The sequence below is a fragment of the Macrotis lagotis genome, chromosome 1 (genome assembly GCF_037893015.1).
Source record: "Macrotis lagotis isolate mMagLag1 chromosome 1, bilby.v1.9.chrom.fasta, whole genome shotgun sequence".
In the NCBI taxonomy this organism is placed as follows: Eukaryota; Metazoa; Chordata; class Mammalia; order Peramelemorphia; family Peramelidae; genus Macrotis; species Macrotis lagotis.
In genome coordinates this window covers 451692979-451704879 of record NC_133658.1, presented here as the reverse complement: position 1 = coordinate 451704879, position 11901 = coordinate 451692979, and the positions used below count along the sequence as shown (strand labels likewise).

General features: G+C 35.8%; 1 pseudogene; it reads right to left on the bottom strand.

Moving 5' to 3' along the window:
* Positions 1-6691: 6691 nt before the first annotated feature.
* LOC141519204 (small ribosomal subunit protein eS25 pseudogene) lies at positions 6692-7087 on the bottom strand (annotated as a pseudogene).
* Between the last annotated feature and the right edge of the window lie 4814 nt (positions 7088-11901).

The following is an 11901-nucleotide window of genomic DNA, read 5'->3' as shown; positions in this document are numbered from 1 at the left end:
TCTAACCACTAGAATGCAGTCCTTCACTGAGCTGCCAGTTTATATCTTCTCTTCTTGAAAAATGAGACACTTTGATGACAGTGAAGTATGTGAGTATAAAAGCTGGTTTGAAGTGTATCATTGAAAAACACTAAAATCTTGGCAACTGTTCCTATCCTGGCAAATAGAGGAAGAAGAAATGGAAGTAGTGTCAGATTTTATGGTCTTGGACTCAATGATCATTGCAGATGGCTACCACAGTCATGAAGCTTAAAGAAACTTGTTCCTCGGAAAGAACAATGGCAAATCAGGACAGCATATTGAAAAACAGAGATCTTACCTTGAAGAAAAAGTTCATATAGTCAAAGCTATAAGTGGATTTTTCCAGCAACAATGTTTGTGAGAGGGTGGCTAGGTGGCGTAGTGGAAAGAGCACCAGCCCTGGAGTCAGGAGTACCTGGGTTCGAATCCGGTCTCAGACACTTAATAATTACCTAGCCGTGTGGCCTTGGGCAAGCCACTTAACCCCGTTTGCCTTGCAAAAACTAAAAAAAAAACAATGTTTGTGAGAATTAGACTATAAAGGAAAACTGAGTGCCACAGAATGAATGCTTTTAAATTATGGAACTAGAGAAGAATTTTGAGAGTCCATTGGACAGCAAGGAGATCAAATTATTCAGTAGTTAAATTAGATTTTTTTTTTTTGCAAGGCAAACGGGGTTATGTGGCTTGCCCAAGGCCACACGGCTAGGTAATTATTAAGAGTCTGAGACCGGATTCGAACCCAGGTACTCCTGACTCCAGGGCTGGTACTTTATCCACTACGCCACCTAGCCACCCTCAGTAGTTAAATTAATTCAGTCTATTCACTGGAAGGTATAACTCAGCTGAAGCTCAATCCTTTGGCACATAATGATAAGACAGGACTGAATGGAAAAGAATCTTAGGAAAGATTGAAGGCAAAGAAAAAGGGAACAGCAGAGTCTGAGATGGATAATGTTATGGAAACAATGAACATGAACTTGGACAAACTTCAAGTGATAGTGGAGGATAGAAGAGCCTGGAATGCTATGATTCATGGTGTCATGAAGAGTTGGACACAGCTAAAGACTGAACAAGAAAAAGAACATCCATTGAGAATGTATTGTAGAATATATTGTAAGGTGTTGATGTAAGGCTAATTTCTGTCAGTTAGCTTTTTGATTTTCTCAAAAGTTTTTAATTTTTTTTCTACTAAATAGGAAGTTTTTTCCCTAGGTAAATTGTTTTTTCACTTTGTCATATACTGTTATTAGAGTCTTTTATTTCTGAATCTCCTTGTTTAAATCTGTTCCATTATTCTTTCCTGTTTTCTTTCTATTCCTTAATCAATACCACATGATTTTTATGACTGCTGCTTTATAGTATAGTATAGTATAGTATAGTTTTGAAGTCTGGAAGTGTAGTCTGGCATAAGAGATGTAGCATGTTATATTATCCAGTCAATCAAAGGAGGTTATCCCCTCAGACAAGGCAGGGTGCCTCTGTGTTAGACAATTTGAGCCTGTGCAAGGGAAGACCCTTTATATAAGTTTTTTATATATTCTGAAGTTATTTTAAATGCAATTTCTTTTCCTATCTCTTCCTGCTAAGTTTTGTTAATAATATTTAGAAATGTTATTGATTTCTGTGAATTTATTTTGTACCCTCCTATTTTCCTGAAATTAATTTTTCTTCAATTAATTTTTTAACTGACTTTCTGGAGCTTTTTAAGTAGATCATCATAAGAACTGCAAAAGTGATTATCTTATTTCTCTTTTTAACTTATGCTTATTTTCCTGATATCAAATAGAGAGGTTACGAAGGACATTTTTACTTTATGCCTAATCTCACTGGAAAAGCTGCTAATTTATCCTTCTTAGAGTTAGATTTATGATATTTACTATGTTAAGGAAAGGTTTGCTTATTTCTGTTTTCTAGAGTTTTTTTTTTAAATTGAAATGGATGTTGTATTATGTCAAAAGTTTTTTTGCATCTACTATTACATATGTATATATATTTAAACTGGATTTTTGCCTTAAAAAAGTCTAGGGATTAGCCAGAGATAAATGTATAGTGAAGCAGGTCAGAAAACCAAATCTCTATTTGAATCTTAAAATGTTTCCAGTCAGTGACTTTAAACAATTGTGATTGCATTACTAACTTTTCACTAAGATTACTAGTTTATCCTCATTACATATATTACTAGCTCTTTTTTTTAGATATATTCTATTTGATAAATTTAAAAGATCCATTTATTTGTTGCCGTATTTTCTAGGTTTTTTTTTCTCCACAGGTAATTTTATTCTCTCTCATAGGTTTGATAGTGTTCATTTTTTGAAGCATTCAGAAAGCACAAAGCTGAATATTGTCACATTTCTTAATAGCACAAATCAACAACTATTAACAGGTATGTTAATTTCTTTATTTCTTTATTTCTTTAGGTTTTTGCAAGGCCAGTGGGGTCAAGTGGCTTGCCCAAGGCCACGCGGCTAGGTAATTATTAAGTGTCTGAGACTGTTTGAACCCAGGTACTCCTGACTCCAGGGCTGGTGCTTTATCCACTGCGCCACCTAGCTGCCCCAATTTATTTCTAATAAGCATGGTTTTTGTGAATAATGTTTTGACAATATATCAATGTAGTTTTTCAAAAGCCTTTAAAATACTTTTTTCGCTTCTAAACTGATGTTTAGAAAACATTTATAGACTTGATAAATAAAATAACAGCATGTATAATCTTGTTGGGTTTTTTTTTTAGATTTTTTCAAGGCAATGGGGTTAAGTGGCTTGCCCAAGGCCACACAGCTAGGTAATTATTAAGTGTCTGAGGCCAGATTTGAACTCAGGGACTCCTGAATCCAGGGCCCATGCTCTATCCACTGTGCCACCTAGCCGCCCCAAGCATGTATAATCTTAAAAAAACACATAGTATTTTAAAAATTGCTCAAAGAAATCTAATGAAATAAAAATTTAAAGGGAAGCAAGTAATGGGAAAAAATCTTTGTAACAAATTTTTCTGAAAAAAATCTTTCATTTCTAAGATATTTCCAGAATTGCTTCAAATTTATGACTTATGGCTATAAATGGTCAAAAGATAAGAAGAGGTAGTTTTCTTTTTTTTTAATTTTTAATTTTTCTTTAATTTATTTACACATTACTAAAATATTCTTGTTTAAGAGTAAACATAATACCCCTCCCCCACAAAAATATAAAACCTCATGAGAAATAAAGTAAAAGAGAGGGAAAAAAATGTGTTTTCAGTCTGTGTTCTGATGCCATCAGCTCTGTCTCAGATGGATCACTTTCTTCATCATAAGTCCATCATAGAAGTTACTTCCGTATTTTTCCATAGTTGCTGTTGCTGATTGTAATTCCCTCCATTCATTCCTCCCTACAACCATCTATTATATTTTCTCTCTCCTTTCACCTGTCCTTCAAAAATGTGCTGTGGGGCAGCTGAGTGTCATAGCAACAAAGTAGCAGCCCTTGGGGCGAAGAGGCCCCAAGCCTACATCCCACCCCAGAGATCCAGCAACCACCCAGCCCCTTAGTCCTGGACGGGTCACCCAATCCCACCATCTTGCAAAAAATAAAAAAGAAAATGTTTTATATCTGACTATCCTCTCCTAAATTCTACCCTTTCCTCTATCACCCACTTCACCCCTCTCCTCCCGCTGTCTCCCTTCTCTCTCTCCTTTTTCTTCTACATGTCTATACTCTACTGAGTGGGTAGGCTGTTTCCTTTCTGGGCCATTTCCGATGAGAATGAAATTTCCCTCATTCCCTCTCTCCTCCCCCCCTTCCATTCCACTGCAAAAGCTATATGAAATATCTCTTATATGAAATATTTTAGCCTATTCTACCTTCTCCTTTCTCTTACTCCCAGTACAATTCTCTTTCACCCACTGACTCCATTTTTACAATATATCTTCAAATTCAGCTTTCTCCAATGTCTCATCTATAAAAGCTCCTTCTGCCTGCTCTATTAAATGAGAAGGTACATATGAGTATTATCAGTATCATCTTTGCATGCAGGAATACATGCAGTTCATCCTCATTAAGTCCCTTAATTTACCCTTCTTGTCCATCCTCTCTATGCTTCACCTGAGTCCTGTACTTGAAGATCAAACTTTCTGTTGTTTAACAGGAACAGTTGTAAGTCCCCTGTTTCATTGAAAGTCCATCTTTTCCCTGGAAGAGAATGTTCAGTTTTGCTGGGTAGTTGATTCTTGGTTGCATTCCAAGTTCTTTTGCCTTATGGAATATTATATTCCAAGCCCTACAAGTCCTTAATGTAGTTACTGCTAAGTCCTGGGTAATCCTGACAGTAGTGACAAGATATTTGAATTGTTTCCTTCTGGATGCTTGTAATATCTTCTCTTTGACTTGGGAGTTCTGGAACTTGGATATAATATTCCTGGTGGTTGTTTTTTTGGCATCTCTATCTGGGGGAGATCAGTGGATTCTCTCAATTTCTATTTTCTGCTTCTAGGATATCGGGGCAATTTTCCTGTAGAAATTCTTTCTTTTTTAATTTATTTTTATTGAAGATATTATTTGAGTTTTACAATTTTCTCCCCAATCTTGCTGCCCGCCCCCCCCCCCCCCCACGGAAAGCACTCTGTCAGTCTTTACTTTGTTTCCATGTTGTACCTTGATCCAAATTGGGTGTGATGAGAGAGAAATCATATCCTTAAAGAAGAGAAGTCTAAGAGGTAACAAGATCAGACAATAAGATATCTGGTTTTTTCTAAATTAAAGGGAATAGTCCTTGTACTTTGTTCAAACTCCACAGTTCCTTATCTGGATATAGATGGCACTCTCCTTTGCAGACAGCCCAAAATTGTTCCCAATTGTTGTACTGATGGAATGAGCAAGTTCATCAAGTTTGAACATCACCCCCATGTTGCTGTTAGGGTGTACAGTGTTTTTCTGGTTCTGCTCATCTCACTCAGCATCAGTTCATGCAAATCCCTCCAGGCTTCCCTGAAATCCCATCCCTCCTGGTTTCTAATAGAACAATAGTATTCCTTGACATACATATACCACAGTTTTCTAAGCTATTCCCCAAATGAAGGACATTTACTTGATTTCCAATTCTTTGCCACCACAAACAGGGTTGCTATAAATATTTTTGTACAAGTAATGTTTTTACCCTTTTTCATCATCTCTTCAGGGTATAGACCCAGTAGTGGTATTGCTGGGTCAAAGGGTATGCACATTTTTGTTGCCCTTTGGGCATAGTTCCAAATAGCTCTCCAGAAGGGTTGAATGAGTTCACAGCTCCACCAACAGTGTAATAGTGTCACAGATTTCCCACAACCCTTCCAACAATGATCATTATCCTTCCTGGTCATATTGGCCAATCTGAGAAGCTTTAATTTGCATTTCTCTAATAATTAATGCTTTAGAGCATTTTTTCATATGGCTATGGATTGCTTTGATCTCCTCATCTGTAAATTGCCTTTGCATATCCTTTGACCATTTGTCAATTGGGGAATGCCTTTTTGTTTAAAAAATATGACTCAGTTCTCTGTATATTTTAGAAATGAGTCCTTTCTCAGAATCATTAGTTGTAAAGATTGTTTCCCAATTGACTACATTTCTTTTGATCTTGGTTATAGTGGTTTTATCTGTGCGAAAGCTTTTTAATTTAATGTAATCAAAATCATTTAATTGGTTTTTGGTGATGTTCTCTAACTCTTCCTTAGTCATAAACTGCTCCCCTTTCCATAGATCTGACAGGTAGACTAGTCCTTGATCTTCTAATTTACTTATAGTATTGTTTTTTAAGTCTATGTCCTGTAACCATTTGGATCTTATCTTGGTAAAGGGTGTTAGGTGTTGGTCTAATCTAAGTTTCTTCCATACTAACTTCCAATTATCCCAGCAATTTTTATCAAAGAGGGAGTTTTTATCCCAATGGCTGGACTCTTTGGGTTTATCAAATAGCAGATTACTATAATCCTCTCCTGCTTTTACACCTAGTCTATTCCACTGGTCCACCACTCTATTTCTTAGCCAATACCAAATGGTTTTGATGACTGATCCTTTATAATATAATTTTAGATAAGATAGGGCTAAGCCACCTTCTTTTGCACTTTTTTTTCATTAAGCTCCTGGCAATTCTTGACTTTTTTTTCTCCGTATGAATTTACTTACAATTTTTTCTAACTTGTTAAAGTAATTTTTTTGGAATTTTGATTGGTAGGGCACTAAACAGATAGTTTAGTTTTGGTAGAATTGTCATTTTTATTATATTAGCTCTCCCTATCCATGAGCAGTTGATATTTTCCCAGTTATTTAAATCTGATTTAATTTGTGTGAGAAGTGTTTTATAATTGTTTTCAAAAAGATTCTGAGTCTGTCTTGGCAAATAGACTCCCAAATATTTTATATTGTCTGAGGTTACTTTGAATGGGATTTCTCTTTCTAGCTCTTCCTGATGTTTCTTGCTAGACATATATAGAAAAGTTGAGGATTTATGAGGGTTTATTTTATAACCTGCAACTTTGCTAAAATTGCTAATTGTTTCCAGTAGTTTTTTGGATGATTTCTTGGGATTCTCTTCGAAATTCTTTAAAAATGAAGTCAAGGTTCTTTTCCTGATCATGAATTTCAGGTAGCCCGATAATTTTTAAATTATCTTATTTGGCTCTGTTTTTCCAGATCAATTGTTTGGTTTTTTTTTTTTTTGGTCCAATAAGTTTATTTTTGAAAATGTACACAAAAATGTTGAACCATTTCATGCATCCTCAGCAGCTGGAGCATCTCCACCCTTGGTGTTCCTAGTATATATCACTTGAGCTCTGTGCTTGGAAACCAGCTTAATCAGACAGTTCCTGAAGGGCTCCTCGGGCTAAAGAACCCCGAATCTTCAGATTACTCTGAGACTATAGTTGGGGACCTCCTTGCAGAGTTTGTTGTATGTTGCTTAGTCAAACAGAATCAGATTGTTGAGCTTGTCTCGAACTTTTCCCTTGGACCACTTCTTCTTCTTGACTTTGCCCCCAGACTTGTTCACAGGATCTTTGTCCTTCTTGGCCAACTTTCTGGCATCTTTCTTCTTCTTATTGTCCTTGGGTGGCATGGTGAGGCTTAAGGAACTCTTACTGCAACCAACTCCGAGCTAAGATGTCAGACAGAAAGCTCAGTTGTTTTTTCAATGAGATATTTCACATTTTCTTCTAATTTTTCATTCTTTTGGTATTGAATTATTGTATCTTGATTTCTCACAAAGACATCAGCTTCCTTTAGCTCCATTCTACATCTGAAGGATTTGTTTTCCTCAGAGAGCTTTCTTATCTTCTTTTCCATCTGGCCAATTCTGCTTTTTAAAGCCTTCTTCTCTTCAATAACATTTTGAACTGTTTTATTCATTTGACCTAAGCTGGTTTTTAACATGTTATTTTCCTCAGCATTTTTTTGGATCTCCTTGACTAAGCTGCTGACTTCATTTTCATGTTTTTCCTGCATCTCTCTCATTTCTTTCCCCAATTTTTCTTCTATCTCCCTTACTTGATTTTCAAAATCTTTTTTTGAGCTCTATCATAGCCTAAGCCCAACTTCTATATTTCTTGGAGTCTTTAAATATAGTAGCTTGGATTTTCTGATCTTCTGATTGTGTGGTTTGGTCTTCCATGGGACCAAAGTAATTGTCTGTTTACTCATTTCCCCAGCTTGTGCCTGGTTTTGGGGTGCTTCCTGAGCTTCTGAGTTTTATTGGGACAACCCTGCAAGGACCTTAGTGTGTGAGGCTCTGATTGCTCTCCTGGTCTGTTGAATGACCACAAGTGTACTTCTCTGCCCCACGGCTGTGAGGGGGAGTCCCTGCTCTATGGGGGGTCTAGACTGTGACCAAGGTCTGAATGTGGTCAAAGCCCCAGGATCCTGTTCCAGGGACAGAGGACAGACCTCAGCAGCCTCCCTCCATTCCCTTACCTTTGGTGGGTTGAGCACTCAGGGCAGTTGCCTGGAGGTTCCTGCTGGGTGACTCCATGGTCCTGCTTCCCTTTCCTGGGATCTGGGCTGTGCTGAGGGCTGTGACTGCCCTGAAAGCCTGGGCTTCATGCTTTCTCTGGCAGAGGTCTCTCTGCTGATCTTCCAGGTTGTGCTTGGTGCTCCCTGGGGTGCAGATCAAGAAACTGTTTCTGCTGCTAGGAGCTAGAGCTCCCAGGCACCCTGGGGCTATTCCCAGGAGGCTGAAGTTCCTTAGTTCTGCCCTCCAACCCTGTGGAACAGAGTTTTACCACTATTTTCTAGTTTACATTGGGCTGGAGAATTGCCTCACTGTATCTTTCTGTGGGTTCTGTCTCTCAATAATTTAGTTAGAGTCATAATTTTAAGGTTTTTGAAATGCTTTGGAGAGAACGCATAAGAGAGGCTGTACTCCTGCCACCCTCTTGGCTCTACCCCTTGGTAGTTTTCAAACAAAGAAATCTAAGCTATCAATAATCATATAAAATGCTGTTACTAATAATTAGAGCAATATGAATTAAAGCAACTTTAAGGTTCTATCTCATAGCAATCAGACTGGCAATGATGAATAAAGAGGAAAAATATAAAGGCTAGAGGGACTGTAAGAGGGTATACCAAGTCTACTGTTGGTGGAGCTAAGAATTAGTCTAGCCATTTTGGAAAGCAATTTGGAAATATTGTCCAGAAATCTAACCCTCTTATCCAACTATATTCTTAATTTATAAGTGCTGCAAAGAAATTAAGGGAAAAGGAAAACTGTCTCTTAGTAGTAGTTAAAAATTGGAAACTAAGAAGAACTATTGGGAAATGGCTAAACAAATTGGTATTGTGCAATAAAAATGATGAAATGACCAATTTTAGAGGAAATTGAAGCTGATGTAAAGTGAAGGGAGCAAAAGTAGAAGAAAAATTTGTGTGATAACATTATTAAAAAAGCAACTTTGAAAAACTTAAAATTCTGACCAATAAAATGATTAAGAACAAGTCCAAAAGAATGAAGATGAACAATGAAGCTCATCTCCTAAAAAGGAAGTTACTGAACTTAAAATGTAGAAGAAAAAAAACTATATTTTTGGAAGTGGTTAATCTGGAAATTTGTTTTGCCAGATTACATAGTTGTGTACAGAAGATTTATTTATCAGAGTTTAAAATAGTTGCTAAATGAAGGGGGCAGGGGAAGGAATAAAAATAATTAACTATTAAAAATGAAAATATAAAACCTAACAGTATTAACAGATGGACCTTTAGGGGAAAGTTCACCTAAAGAAGTTAAGAAGTAAACATTGACTTAATAGAGGTAAAAATGTATTCATACTTTGATGTCATTTGTTTTTGTATATACCTATACTATGAATGGATTGTCTCTATTGAGGACCATTTTTACTTCATTTCCAATTGTTGTAATCAGTCATAGTACAAAGTACGTAGTATAAAGAGGATTTGTGATGTAAACCCGGAATATCCATAAAAACAACAATAATAGCTGCTTTATTCCTGTTTAGATATTTGAACAATTCATTTTCTCAGTTTCTTTCAAGGTTTTCTTAGTGGATTGAAGAGGTATTGCTTAAAAGTTCTTCAGATTGACAAAATACTAAGTACTTTCATATTGAACTAGTGATGAAAACTGCTTAATCAGTCCTTTGTTTTCATTTCATTATTCTGGAAATCATGGACAATAAACTTATTTTCTCTGGTTTTTATGGTTGAAGTCACCTATTATTTTGCTAAACAAGGTTAACATTTCAAAGGTCCTTAGTCTTCTGAAAGAACTTTTCTAGATCTTGAGACTACTATCTCAGACAATATTTCCTATGGTCTAACTTTGTCCCTGTGGTTTAACTATGGAACCATACCAATAATGAATGAGAGCAACTTCTGGGTCGTGTGACAAATGCAGTAGAGGTCTAAATATTTTCTTTGATCTTCATAACCACTGAAATTTCTGTTAAGTAACAATTCTATAGAAGAGATGTATATTACTATCTACTTCCATAGGCTAACCCTAACAAGGTAACATACAATGAACAGAGAAGGCTAATGCCTAAATCCTCACATGTCCAGTTAGTATCCCTGCCCCCACCACCCACAACCCTCCAGCTGGGTTGCATAAACTAATCCAGGGCTTGAGACAGCATGCAACTCTCTTCCCAAAGAGTAGGATGACATGAAACCAGAGAGGACATTTCAAGGCATATGGGGAAAAAATAATCATGGGAAGGACAAAGGGTAAAAATGAACTATACAATCAGCATTATATGCAATGGGGATAAACCAGAACCTTTCCTGATTAAATACAGAATTAAAATAAATATATCCATTTTTCCTGCTATTATTTTATATAGTTCCAGAAATGTTAGCAAAAGCAACTAGAGAAAGAAATTATAAGCATAAAGATAGATAAAGAGGGCATAAAATTATCCCTAACTAGTAATTATATGCTAGTTTACCTAGAAAATACTAGGGAATCAGAAAAGATGCCAATTGAGATAATTAATAGTTTTAACAAAGTTATAGGCTATAAAATAAATTCTTAAAAATCAATAGTATTTCTACATAGTAATAACAAAAAACTAAGCAACATTGATAGAGAAATCCCATTGAAAATAATTGCCAGAATCTATCTGTAGATCTGTCTATTAAAACACATAAAATACATAAATTCATTTATAAAGTTTTTAAAGAAATAAAGAACAATATAAATTGCTGGAGAGAATATTTGGTGCTCCTGGCTGGTCCTGCCAATGTAATAATGACAGTATTACAGAAGTTAATTTACAATTGTAATGCTATATTCCGAGTTTTCAAGGAGGTACTTTATAGAATTTAGTAAAATGATAATATGATTCACTTGGAAAAAACAAAAGATCTAAAATATCAAGGGAAATAATAGAAAGGGGTAGAAACAAAGGGTGAATAGCATTTCCAGACCTCAAATTATATTATACAGCACCAATCATTAAAACCATCTGGTATTGGTTAAAAAAGAGATAGATTTTTTTTTTTTTTTTTTTTTAGGTTTTTGCAAGGCAAATGGGGTTAAGTGGCTTGCCCAAGGCCACACAGCTAGGTAATTATTAAGTGTCTGAGACCGGATTTGAATCCAGGTACTCCTGACTCCAAGGCTGGTGCTTTATCCACTACACCACCTAGCCACCCCCAAGAGACAGATCTTAAGAGAATCAGACTTAGGCAAATCAGAAGCAATGGATCTTAATAACTCAGTGTTCAATAAATTGGTAAACATAAATTGCTTAAGAAAGATCTCCCTATTTGATTAAAAAAAAACTGCTGGGAAAACTGGAAAGTAGTCTGATAGAAATTGGTCATAGAATAACATTACATCAAACTCCTCAATACATTCTTTTTTTTTTTTGCAAGTCAATGGGGTTAAGTGGCTTACCCAAGGCCACACAGCTCGGTAATTATTAAGTGTCTAAGGCCAGATTTGAATTCAGGTAAGTCCTGACTCCAGGGTTGGTGCTCTATCCACTGCACCACTTAGCCGCCCCCTCTTCAATACATTCTAAATGGATATGTGACCTTATTAGTATTAGAGATAATACTACAAAACAATTAGAGAAACAGATAATATTACTCTCACATTTTGGAAAGTGTACACAGACACACACACACATAGATATAGATACACACATTTTTTACTGAGGCAAATTACTTTATTGACAAGTTATTTCTTTAAAATGAATTTTAAAGCATTTTATGTAATTTAGAGGATCATTGTTTATCAAAGCATGTTTTAAGTTACTTCCAGAGAGCCAGAGAGTCTACTTATGCTAATACTCAAATTGTCTTCCTTGTTTATTCCCTTTCTCAAAACTATGAAATTTAATATTTTTTATTTATTAAATAAAATGAAGTTTTTCAGCTTTTTCTTTGTGACTTGGCAATTTTTTTCAACTATTCTAA